We start from the raw sequence: 14,166 nt of genomic DNA, 5'->3' as shown, positions 1-14,166 counted from the left end.
GCGGGGCGGGGGGCGGGGCGCGGAGCCGGGGCTGGGCGGTGGGCGGCGGCGCTGGGACGCGGTGCGGTTGCCGGCGCAGTGCTGGAGGGAGCGTGAGGAGGCGAAGCTGCCGTGCTGCAATGGCACTCCGAGCAGGTTATGAAACGTGCAGCTGATGAGATGCGTGCGGGTGCGGCACGCTGTATCGCCGGCTGTAGCGGTCCCGGCCCGGCAGGCCGCGCCGGAGCACGGCGTCCTATTCGGTGCAGACAGGCGCGTTTCACAGCCTGTCTTGTCTTCGCCCTAACGATTCTGATTCCTGCTGTTCCCCAGCTTCCTTCCCTAGCCCAGGGGTAAGTGATCTCCGCTTTGAATTTCTTAGTGCCTCAAAGGCCTACGCATAATAAGAACGATAAATAAGGAAGTAGCTCTTCTTTGCTCAAGCGGATGATAGGCGAAATACCTGTTAACCTGGCCTTTGCAAATGGTAGGAAAGGATAAAAAAGAGAACTACGAGAGACAAAAGATAGATAATGCCCTTTCCCATCAAGTTGACTTCTTGCTGTTTTAAAATTCAAATGCAGATCCCCACCGTGATTTCATCTTGGGAGGAGTGGGGAAAAGAAAAGTAATCCTTAGCTCTGCTTCAAAAACCAGAATCCTCTCAGACCCACGGTGTGCAGAGCACCCACCACGGCTGGGCTGGGGCTGGCAGTGGGCACACAGCATTTTGCTGTTGGTTGTGCTCCCACCCGGATCCCAGCACATTCACTCTCTCCTGGCCGGTGGAGAACTTTTCTTCTGAAAGCTTTGGTTGCTAGGTGACATTTCCTCCTCTCTTCCTATGACATTTTCTGACACATCTCCTGGGAAAAGGAACGGTCACTGCTCATGAAAACCACATACCTTGACAGAATGGCCAGTCAGCACACTATAAGGCAGCTGTATTCTGTGCTGTATTTTGGTTCAGTCATGTATCTAACATATTCTGTAACCCATAGGGTACATATACTCCCTGTGTGTGTTTTTTGAACAGTTTTAGTGGATTTTCTTTTATCAGATTCATATCTCAGATCCTCCAGATACGCTATGGGGCTTGCTGTGCTAATGCCATAGCGCCAGCAGATCTTTTTGTGTACTGAGCCACCTGTGCAGAATTAGACTATTTAAAAGTCCTTTCCAACTTAAACCATTCTGTGATTTTCTGTGAAAGGCACTGACTTCCCTTAAAATCCTGTCTCAGAGTGAGCTGGATCACACCATACTGACAACTTAGTACTTTGAAACTGACTGACCTTGCTCTCCAGGAGGTCCTCTTCATAGAATCACAGAATCATTAAGGTTGGAAAATCACCTCTTCACAGAATCATTAAGGTTGGAAAGGACCTGTAAGATCACCAAGTTTAACCATCAATCCACTCCCACCATGTGCTCTGACCGTGTCCCCCAGTACCACATCCACATGTTTCTTAAATATTTTCAGGGACAGTGATCCCACCTCCACCCTGGGAAGCCCATTCCAATGCATTGTCACTCTTTCTCAGACTAAATGTTTCCTAATATGCACCTAAACTCCCTTTGAAATGAAAAAAAATGAAAAAAAGAAAATACTTAAGAAGAAACAAGAAATAAACATAATATAGCAATATGTAAATAGTCATTTGCACCTGAAGTCTTCAGGTTGCACACTGTGTGTGACCATCACATGAAGGCCTCTTTCAGCCTTTAGAGAACCAAAGGCAGCATTTCAAACACGAGGTGCTTCAGTTGTGTCTGACATTTGTTCACAAAGCACTGATTTGCATTGTCATTGCTTGACATGAGATTGAACTGCTGAGGAAACCTCATTTGTGTATTTATGACATTGTGTGTGTGAAATTTTATTCTTGAGACTCATACCATCGTCTTCCTGCCAACAAACATAGGTTACAAATTCAGAGGAAAAAAGCAGTTCCAGGAGGCAGTTTTTGCAGAGGAAGCTGTTTTTATGAGCACAAAAATAAACACAGGAGCTGTCCAACCTCCTGCCCCTGTCCTACCACTTCCAAATTAAACTCAAAGCGGGAAGTTATTCTGCTGTGTTGGTGGAGATGTGATCAGTAATCTTTCTGCCCTCCTGTGGCTGTGATTCTGGCGTCTGTACAGTCATCACTGCACTGGGTATAAGCAGTTCACACTTCACAGCATTTCCTTCAAAAATGGGACAAGAACTTTTTCAACTTGGCTTCTGATCTTTTCATACAATTCTAGCAGTTAGATCTTGGGTAGAAAACACAACAAGAAAATTCTGTCCAGAATTTGAGCAGGTTGTTCATAGGTTGTGTATTGAAAGAGTAGTATGTTAGCCTTGCCAGCTTAGGCCAGTACTTCTTCTTGAACAAACTGCCTTGAACCAGGATATATCTTCAGGATATTACAATAAAAATGATTTGTTTATCCCATAGGCTTTTAAAGAAAGTGTTGTGGTTGCTTGTTGAAGGTAGAAGATGTCCATATCCAAGGCAGAAAACATAGTTCTATGCAGTAAGTACTCAGTCAGGGACTGTCCTAACGAAAGAATATTTCTCTCCAGTTTGCAGACACTAGAGCTTTCTTCCTGATGCAGATGATCCAGTACAGAAATCAATGTTTGCACTCGCTTACTAGATCCAATGCTTATCTGCTATGATATAGTGCAGATTAGGTCTTCTGAAAAGGAACTCTATATCCCAGCCTACATTGTATATGTCCTTCAGCTAGGAATGCTAAAGCATTCTTTTATTGTCTATTTACGTAGAAAAAGCTTTATGACTTATATTGAACAAGTTTCTCATAGTCTTATCATATTTCATACTGTTTTATATGTAAATCTGAGCCTATTTAATGATTGATAGAACTGCTGGATAAAGACACTTGTATCAGCTGTACATAAGAGTAGATTCGGTCAGATGAGAATGAGCACAGGGTGCAAGGATAGGCCATCAGATGTGTGGTGGTTTGTAATATATGTGCTTCTGCCAGAAGTGGTGGTATAGGCTGTCATGAGACCCTTTACAGAGCAGCAATAGAGGAGAAAGAAAGACAGTAGAAACAAACCCTTTTGCTTCATATGTACTGAAGTCAAGGCTGCTCTTTTGCTAATGTCTAGGGAAAGGAAATGTGTAAACAAAGATAAAAAGTCAATGGACTGAGGAAGGACAATTAGAAAGCAATCTGATTTAGCCATCCCTGAACTACAGTCTGTGTACCCCAGGTATCAGTAGGATCGTTTTATAGTCACTGTAGGAGGATACACAGAACAGCTATCTTTGCAGTACAGTCATGGCGCTTATCTTTCATGTCTCTTTTTAAATGATTCAATCAATCCTTTGATTTCTAGAGTGTAGAAGGATTCTTGAAGCATTCTCTTTCATTTTCAGGATCAAACAGTACTCTTTGACTCACTAAAGAAAATAAAGCTAACCCACAAGACTTCACAAGTCATTAAATGCAAATAAACTATTCTACTGATGGCAAGCTTCACAAACCAAAATTACCTGGTAGGACCCATAGAAGTTTCACATTGCTCTTCCTGAGTGAAACTTGGGGAGCTGCTTCTGCCTCTCTGCTTGGATGAACTCCAGCGGGAGGTTCCTTGCTGTCATAAGCAGCTCAAGAATTTCTCTAAAACAAAATGGATGCTTGCTTTTTTCTTAGAAAAAAATATGGCTGTTATTATTTTTTTTTCCTGTTTTTTTTTTTTTTTTTTTTGCAGCTTAAACACTCTCCAGCCCAATATGATGTAAAACAAACAAACAAACGAAAACCCCAAACCAAATCAAACTAAATGAAACTCATGACAGAAAAAAAAAAAGAAAAAGAAAGAAAAAAAATACTGTGACGTGAGCTTTAATGTGTATGTGTAAGAGTACGAAATTTCTGGCAGGACTTAAGATGATTCTAAGTTGAAAAGACAGAAAACATTATTAGAAGGGACGCAAAGGGTTCTGGTACCACTGAACAGTCTTAAAATTTTTAAAATAGTGTTGACAATGTTTAATATTGCTTCTTTCTCCTTACAGATGGAAAAGTAAATTTCATCATTATTTTGCTATTTGGAAAAGTAAATCTAGATGCAGGAAATTATATAAAAATGTAAGAAAAAAGCAAAGTTAGCAGATTAAGAAACAGACTTTTTGTGAAGCAAACTCAGAAGCAGGATAGGTTGAAGTTCCACCTCAGTTCAGTCATAAAGCAGTCTTTCTGGAGAAAGGTTCAAAGTAGGTTTAGGTATGAAAGCATTAGGTAGGTATACAGTGAATCTTGGGTAGGTATACAGTGAACTGAGGAACTTGGAAACAATTCTTTAAGAGCTTTGTGGGTTCTTTTTTTTTCACTCCTACAGTTTATATTTTGTCTATTCTCAAAGCAAACAGTAAGTAGTACAAAGGAAAACAGCTGCAACTCTCCTCATTTTAAAAGTTGCTCAAGGATTATTGCCACTACCTTTGCTGACCAAAGTCATCAAATGTTCGGCAGAGTGTTACATTGCCAAGCAGAGAGAATGAGTCTATAAGCCATTTGCTTAGTTTTCTGGTTTAACTCTTTAGATTCAGCAGTGCAAGATTACTTACTGTGTATGTAAAGGGAACCGGAGACTCTTCATCACCAGATCTCGGTACTAATCCAGTGTGTTCAGTAGCTGGTCCACTAGTAGGGAAGTTAAAAGCTGTGGCTATAGTCACTGGGCTTGAATTCAAGGATAATTCCAGCCAGCCAGTTCAGTGGATTAAGAACTAGTTGGCTGGTTGCAGCCGTAGGGTTGTGATCAACAGTTGAGTGTTTGTGTGGAGGCCTTGTGTACCCAAGAGTTGATCTTGAAACTGATGCTCTTCAGCATCCTTATCAGTGACATTGACAATGGTATTGAGTTGTTTCAGTTTGTAGATGACACCAAGATGAGCGATGCAGTCAGTACATTGGAGGGAAGAGAAGCCATCCAGAGGGACCTGGACAGGCTGGAGAAGTAAGCCCATGTGAACCTAATGAAGTTCAACAAGGCCAAGAGCAAGGTGCTGCAGTTGGGCTGGGGCAATACCAGGTATTTATACAGACTGGAGAAGAACTCCAGGAGAAGACTTGGGGATCCTGGTGAACAAGAAGCTGGGCGTGAGTCGGCAGTATGCACTTGCAGCCCAGAAGACCATCTATATTCTGGGCTGCATTAAAAAGGGGTTGACCAGCAGGGAGTGGGAGGTGACTGTCCCCCTCTACTTAGCTCTTGTGAGGCCCTTTCTGGAGTACTGTGTCCAGGCCTGGCGGCCCCAGTACAGAAAGTATGTAGAGCTCTTGGAGCGGGTCCAGAGGAGGGACACTAAGTTGGTCAGAGGACTGGAGCACCTCTGAGGAAAGGCTGAAAGAACTGGTCTTGTTTAGCCTGGAGAAGAGAAGGCTCCAGGGAGACCTCATTTCAGTCTTCCAGTATTTGAAGGGAGGGTATAAACAGGATGGGGAGAGACTGTTTAAATGGGTTGATAGCAATAGGACAAGGGGGAATGTTTTTAAACAAAGATGGGAGATTTAGGTTAGATATTAGGAGGATTTTTTTCACTCAGAAGGTGGTGATGCACTGGAACAGAGAGGTTGTGGATGCTGTGTCCCTGTCGGCATTCAAGGCAAGGCTGGATGTGGCTCTGGGTGGCCTGGTCTAGTGGTTGAAGACTGCTCACATCGGGGGAATTGAAACTAGGTGATCTTTGAGGTTCTTTTCAACCCAGGACTTTCTATCATTCTGTGATTCTATGAATTCCTATTGATTTTCCATATACCTGCCCAAATGGTTCTAGGTAGTCATATTTTCTTTTCTAATTGTACCATTTAGCAGCTGCCTTTCTTCTCAAAGGAAATAAAATAAAACTGCATAGTGCTGTGGAAGAAGAAAAAATGAGTTATGACCATTAGTTCTGACTGTTGCTGTCCAGTATAGAGCAGATCTTTGTTTCAATCATTTCATTCACTCAGTCATCCATACTTGATGCATAATATCCAGTCAAAATGGTTCCAGTTGAATTTTCTTCCTGCACCTACTTGAGAATTCCTCCATTTACTTCTCTTTAGACTGAATGTCAGTGTCCTTTTCTTCTTCACAAGTCCCTTGTCCCAGTCATACATTATTGGGAGGGCTGTAGGTGCAGTGTACTTGTGCCTCGGTCTCTCATCACATCAGTGTCAGTGAAAACTGTACGAAGATTGTACTACCTTTACTCAGGACATCGCAGGAAGCATAGCTATCATTGTTTGTTTCAGTTATTTCTGATTGGATAGATACAAGTTTTGTAAATTCTAGAAAACCAGCTGTTATGAGCAAGGAAATGACTGTGGCTTGTTGTTGTTTTGCACATCTTTCTGATTAAGTATCCAGATATGGCCTTCTTTAATTACAATCTAATTTCTTTGAGTGCCCTGCCAGATATTGTTGATAATAGATTCATTATGTGCTAGCAAAGAAGGTTTCTAGAAAATATCAAACTCTGGAGAAAACCAAAACAAATTTAGAAAAACAACAAATACAACCCAGAAGTTAAAACATAATCCATAATATTTAAAAATAAGGACTAACTAATTAGCTATATATTAGGATTGGGGATTAAATCGTACCTTCGATATTCATGGGGACAGTTATTTCAAGTGACACACCTGATACTTGTATTCATGGCTCTAACAAGGAAGAACGAGATAGCAATCATGGAAAGAACTTGATGCATAAAATATAAAGGAGTCAGAATGCTTGCAATTGAGTATTTCTTCCTGCACCTCCTTGAGAATTCCTCCATTTACTCCTCTTAGACTGAGTATCAGTGTCCTTTTCTTCTTCACAAGTCCCTTGACTGAAGAGCCTGGCACTTGTCAAAGATTCATAGAACAGTTTGGGTTGGAAGGCATCCTCCTGCCATGAGTAGGAATACCTTCCATTGGATCAGGCTGCTAAGGTCCCCATCCAGCCTGGCCTTGAACACTTACAGTATTGGGGCATCCACAGCTTCTCTGGGTAGCCTATTCATGTCACCTTCATAGTAAAGAATTTCTATCTAGTATCTAATCTAAACCTCCCCTGTTTTAGTTTAAAGCCATTACCTCTTCTCCTGTCACAACCGTTCCTGATTTCCTCCCTGTCACTCCTGGAGAGGCATTGGAAAACTATTAAAAGGTGTCCCCTGAACCTTCAGCTAAACAAGCCCAGCTCCCTCAGCCTGTCTTTACAGAGGTGGATGCTCCAACCCTCTGATCACCATTTGGCCCTCCTCTGGACCTGCTCTAAAAGATTCCTGTCCTTATTTTGGAGATCCCAATGCTGAATGCAGTGCTCCAAGTACTCCAGGAAGTCATCGCTGCTGATTTCTGTCTGACATAGTTTGACCAGAGATACACAGCAGGTGAGCATCCACATGCCAAGAAGTACTATTTATCAGCAGACAAGTGACAAGGAAAGGATTAGGAAAACACAGTCTTTAACCCGTATGGTCTGACCTGAATGTGACACTAACTTCAGGCTAATATAAAGGCTTGCTTGAGATTACCTCCACTTTTTCTCCTCTAAACAAAATATCTAACTCCTACTTAAATCCTTATCTCTTAACAGTTCTCATATAAAATCTTTAGGGCTTTGAGATTAAACTTTCTTCACTATGGTCATCTTTTTCGATCTCCTCACTGGATTTACCTCCATCTATTCACTTTCAATTCCTGCACATTTGCTGTGACTAATTTAGCTCTTAGGGACAAGAACAGGTTACCATTAGGCAAAAGGAAGACTTAACAGCTCCTCATCAGTTCTCTGATATCCATATGAGGGCTTATAGCCTGTATTTATTACATTTCAAGATTAATGACTGTAATTCAAGTATGTACATAGGGATAGATTACACTATGTTGCTGATGGACTGCAAGGTCTTTTCATTATTGAGCAACTCAGCATTATTAAACCGACACATCGAGATGCAGGTCTGTATAACTACAGCGTAGATAACTTCTGCAGCTTTCATAAAAATCAGCAGACATTATGACTTCACAAATTCTGTCTGACATTTGATTGTAAGAAATAATACTTTCATAGAAAAAAAATCTGAATAGCTCCAAGGCAAAAGAGAGCATAATAATTCAAAGTTTCATCACTGTAATTTCTTCTTCAGAAGACATACATACATATTCTATCCAATTACATCGATAATATTGTGCATGTCCTAATAAGGGTGATTAGGGTTTGGGTTTATTTTTTCTGATTTGTGAAAACCAGCTGAAGTTCATTTAATAAACCTTCTTGTACAGCTAAATTTTAAAAATCTTTCTCATTTGTTTAATTACAGTAGAAGTAGTTAATAATAGAACAACATTTGTGGATTTAACAAATGTAATATATTATTATTATACTTGCCCCATCAACAACATTTTTCTTTTCTGAAAAAAACTAAAAAGGGTTTAAATGAAGAATTATGAAACAACCTGGTAGAATTTAAATCAGAGTTCAGTGGTTATCATGTATAAAGACTGTAACGCAGAGACTCTACCTTCATGCCCCAGGATAACCACCATATGTCAAAAGCAAAAAGCAGAACTATTTCATTGCTCATATTAGCAGCTTTTCTTGTTTTTTCTCACTCAGTACGCCTGCTTCTCTGTATACCTTTATCATTGCTTCATTGCTTAGAGTCTTGATTTATGTAATGTTTCTAAGAGCTTTGATAACATCTGAGTCAGACAAACCACTTTATGAGGAAGCATAAACTCCTTTTGCTGCCATTAAGAGATTTTGCAACGTAATTAAGGGCATTGTTTTCCTCCAAGTATTGCTTCTTACTTTGTTTCTGCGAAATACAATCAATAAGATGTTAAATACTGAATTCAGTGAAGAACTCTTCACTAAAAATGAAAGTGCTATAATCACAGATAGGTATACTGTTCAAATTATTTTCTTTCAGATATTCATTGATGTTCAAAGTTAAACAAATAAATAAAGCTGAGTTTTGCTAACCTTTGTAGCAAAGCTGACTTCAACCTTAGACTAAAAATGATTCTTCTGCGTTTATAATAATAAATGGAAAGACGCACATGTAATAAAACTTGCATAATTTGAATGTTGATCTGCGCATATTTACTGTTGCTGTATGCAAAGTCTTTGTGCATAGAAAACAGTTGCTCTTGCTTCCACAGAGCTGATGTGCAGAAAGGCAGTATTAAAATAATTAACCACTATGTGAAAACAAGCAAATCCAAGGATCAGGCATTCCCCTGCTGATCTTAGCGCACATTTGTCAATGTTTCTTGCTTAGATAGTGGCTTTCAATTTCAGATACAATTTTTAAGCTGGTTAAGTATAGAACAATTATTTGTATATTTTAGATCATAAACTAGTGTTGATCCACCTGTTCAATGCCAACAAGCTCTGCACATTGTGAACAGATTGTCAACAGTTTCAGTAGTTTTGAAACTGATTTGGAAATAGGTGTTTTTTCAATACCAGATGAGAACTGCACAAATAATTATCTATCTGATAACCAGCTAATCTTTCCTTTTCTTACTCAAAGTTTCCACTAAATGAGCACTCTAACAACCAAAGTCTGCTTCGATTTTACCTGCCACTTTCATGTTTCTCTAGGAGCTGTAGAACTGTTATGAAACGCCAGCAGTTATGTAGATAAGCATCTTAACTCATAGAGGGAGGGAAATGGTTACCTAAACTGATGTCAAGAGTCATAGAGCTCATTGTGTTTTGCTGACTGCATTTTTGAAATGTGCTTTCAATAGGAAATGAAATAAAACAACAAAAAGGGTTCTTCAGCATTGACTAGGATGAAAGCAGTATGCGTTTGTTTTCTTTGAGTCTTCTTGGTTAGTGGTCTGAATCCCACAGACTTTCACAAGGAGACTTGAAATTGCTATTTAGGGATTTTATAGTAAAATGCAAATTACTTATTTCAACCATTCAGATACTTAATTTGACTTGTTCTGGTTATTTTTTTCAACATAGTTTTTTGTAACAACTGAAGTAATTGTAGAAGCAAAATGTTTAACTTAAAAAGTATCTACACAAAATATTTGATTGCTTTTCTCATTTTTTTTTGCTAAAATTATTCACTGAGTTTAGTTTAAGGGGTATGCTTGGTTCGTACAAAGGCTGTTTAAGAAGGTGTTGGTTAAAAAATTACCCAGCTCAGTGGCAGACAAGCAGCAACACAGAAAACAAAGACATTTTGTTGTCAGAAAAGTAGAACTTAAAAGACAGAAAACTGGAGAATCATCTGTTTGGTACACTTATCTTGGCTATGGCGTTTTTTACCTATCATAGTAATGCAGCTTAACGTGGAAGAATATGACATGCTTATGGGAAGCACTTGGTGCCATTTTCTTGAGTAATTCTTCCTTATTGGGATGTCAGTAGGAAAACTGTTCAGCAGGTTGTGAGAAGAGAGACCAAGATAGCCTGCATCAGTGACTGCAACATATTTGAATAAATGGTAATAATAAAAAGAGACATGAATGTAAGTGATGTAAATATTTTTTCTTTAGAGTTTAAGCACAACACAGATAAGTTAGTCTAGTGATGAGTGAAACTGAGCAAACTGAAAAAAGCATCACCATAAATACTAAACCTCAAATCTTCTTTTTTTTTATTCCATCAAAGCTGCAGTTTTAAGTACGTGTCTGACTTAAGACATCTCTGTCAAGATCTATATTGATCTGTTTTTTAGTCCTCATCTGCTCTTAAAAGGAGGAAAAATGCAAAATATTTCTGAGTCAAATCTTGAAGTCCTTACAGGCAGATTCAAAATCCACTGACATCAAGAAGAATTTTTGCTCTTAAAGGCCAAGATTTAAATGGTGTGTTTCTACTTGTACGACTCTTCATTAACCTCACCTGAGACTGGAAGGTCCTTGAGAGGAAAAACAATTTCCTGAATAAAAAACAGCATCACAGGCTTGCTGTGGTGCAGGTATCCCTGAGACATCCGATGGATCTGAGCAGAAAATGAATCTGACATCACAAGCCCATCTCCACTTCCTTCAATCTCACTTCAGCAGGGTATGAAGGCACTTTACTGCTTATTGTCCTGCTTATTGCACTGGCAATTAAAACAAGACAAAAGCACATGATTTGGCCAAATCTTAGTTATCATGTTCAGGCACAATTAAAGAAGAATGTATTACTGCTAGTACAACTACTCATAATGTCCTCTGCCTATATCCTTTATGTATTCTATTTGCAGTGTTGTCATAAAAGTGGTTTCTTTTATATCTGGCCTGCATTTTAATAACAGCAATATGAGACCTAGAAATCTAAGACCAAGTTTAATTGCAGGCCATTTTAGCTATGCGGTTAATAGTAAGGAGAAAGCCAGGCAAATAAGATAACTGAACATCAGAGTATTCCTGAGTTTACATCAATCCATTTAATACTATACAAAATGCTTTTCCCTATGTTCTCCAAATTTAATTCTGGGCTTCTTTCTGACTTGTTAAAATAGAACTTTTCTGTGAACACTGAGGTAATGTGTCATTGTTAGGCTTTGACAGAACCCAACATTTTCAGTCCAAACAATGTTCTCATTTAAATAATTAAAAAAAAAATGAAGAGCGAGGCAAAGAGTATTGATAACCTTGTCAAGGGCAACACTTGAATGTGCCATATGAATTCTGTGACAGAGGTCAGCTCTTTATTTAAGACAGGTATTTTCCTCTAGAATTCCAGCCAGCAATCTGTGCACATTCTTTTGGATGGGAGTTATACCACCATGCTCAACTATTCATAGATTTTCAGAGTAAAAAACATTTATTTTTCTCTAAATGAATTCAAGAATCTCTCCCTCAACTTCAGTATGTATGCATTTTCTACTTAGAGAAATTCAGGAAAAATAAAAAAGGGACAGAATCAAGTTATGATAGCCAGACTAGCAAGACAGAATGAAATGAGGATAAAGAATGTTTTGTATTTGGTGTGACAAGTTACAGAGACAGATGTGCAGATATGATCCTGAATGTCTGATGCCTCTTGTAGCAGTAGAATTTGTTGCCATGGACTTGTGCTAAAATTACATATGTAGATGATATCCAAACAAACCATGCATTGTTTCTTAAATAAAGGTGATATGACCAGCCCTTGCAAACAAGCCTATCTGATTTCAGTTTGATCAGGGAGCACAAAAGCCTGCACTAATCCTCTGAAATAACTTCAATTTATTTCAGCTTAGTTTGGATCATGATGAATTATGTGGTATTCTGAGCATACCTTTGCACTACTACCTCCTCTCCCACTAAACACAGGTGATGACATGATCCACTCCCTCCAGAAATGCCTCTTTAAAGTGATGGAACATGAAGTTAGGTGCTTCATTTGTTTCTAATTGATTATATGCCCCTAATTAGCATGTACCGCACCAAAAGTAGAACAGGCTCCCTTATTTAAGTTCTGGTTTACATCCACTACATACTCATTCATAGAAACAGCTTCTCTCACTGAGATCGAATATCTTTGTTTAGAAATAAGAAAAATGGACTTCAACTCATGCCACTGATTTTAGTGAACTTTAGCGTGTGCATATGTCTTGCTGCATAAAGTCACAGACTGGTTGATAAATCAGTGGATTAGGGAGAACAAACCGAAGTCCTGACCTTCAATGCAGCTGATAGCAAAGTTCAGATCTTAAAAGGAGAGACTCAACTTTTTGCTACTGGATCATTTATCCTCCCTCATCAATAACCTGAAAAAAATACAAATTCTTGAGAACAGAAACTGCACAAAGTGAAGGAAGGTGTTACCATAGCCAGCAGTCTCCACCACATTTTCTTTTATAGGAAAGAGGGCAAATGATTAAGTATGCATATATTTAAAACAAACAAATGGAATCCACGTCCCCCTGCCTGCCTCACCTGTGCTTGCTACAATGTCCTACCTCAATCGTGTCTATGTACTTAATTCTTAAAAAGAGATTTCAAAATGAAAGCACTGTCAATCTCCAAGTAGAACAGCAGTGGGAGAAGCACATATAAATTTCAGTGAGGACTCCAGGGATAGACTTTTCAACTCATTAGACATTTTCTAGATGGATGTTCTCCATGACAAGATTTAATTACTTTGCAGTAGTTTAATAAATTAGAATACATCTATGAGCAGTCATGCATAGATCACATACCTGAAGTACAGGCAGGTTTGATTTTTTCAGGAAAAAGAATTTCAACTCTTTTGACAAATAGAAAACTGCTTCAGAAGCTGAGTCATATATGTTTATTATTGAAAAAGAGGAGTCCTGGGCAGTGGTGTCAAATTTGATACGCACATTGATACAAAACAATTTTTGTTGGTTTTTTTTGCAGGAAGATAGAGCGGTAATGTGGTGTATTATGTGGGTTGTTCTGGCTGCATTTTAATTTAGAAGTCTATGGCCTCAGTAGTGGCAAATTGAAAATCGTCTGAAGAAGCAGGAGGAACAGATCAATGCAAATGATGGAAAACCACTTCTGGTCCCCACTTCAGGAAGAGGCTAAACATCTCAGGCAGGTTTATGCAGCCTAACCAACCCTGCTGCCATTCATACTCTGCTGGACAAGCTGACCACTGTCTCTGCCACGATATGGGCACCCCTACCTCTCAGAGAAGAAAGAAGATGCCAGCTGGGAAGGGAGTCCACCCGGACAGTGGAAGTGCAAATGGTGGGAAGGATGGCCTCTGCAGAGAACAAACAGCTGGAGCTAGGCTCTGGCACTTGAGCTACTGACAGCTCTGCGGGGCAGAGCCAGGGAGACTGATTTGCCAGGGTTCTCATCCAGGAACAAAACAGCAACCGCTGCAGAACAGAACTATAACCCTGCTGCTGCTCTCTTACCAGGCCTGTCTGCCTTTGGGCATTCCCCAGAGTCTGACCCATCTCCTTCCCCACATTTTTCTTACACTACCTGCATACATCCAAAAGTTTTATAATCTGAGTGCAAGCTAACAGATGAAGACAGGATACTGAGGACTATTTCCTTGTTAGTTACAATATTATCTTCAAGTGACATCTTATTTCTTCATTAGTTAGGTCAAATGAATCTGTTGACTGCTGGCAATGTTAGGAGGTTAGCACCAGTGAGATGCTATCAGTATGTTCTTTTTCTCCCCTTTCTGGACCTTCCCGACCAATGTATCACATGAAGATTAGCTTTAAAATCTGGCAGTGTTCGAAAGTGTTTACATATTTG

This window comes from Cyrtonyx montezumae, unplaced genomic scaffold (assembly GCF_038088225.1).
Source record: "Cyrtonyx montezumae isolate F1298 unplaced genomic scaffold, pur_monq_1.0 scaffold_30, whole genome shotgun sequence".
Classification (NCBI taxonomy): Eukaryota; Metazoa; Chordata; class Aves; order Galliformes; family Odontophoridae; genus Cyrtonyx; species Cyrtonyx montezumae.
Note: the sequence above shows the minus strand (reverse complement) of the source record.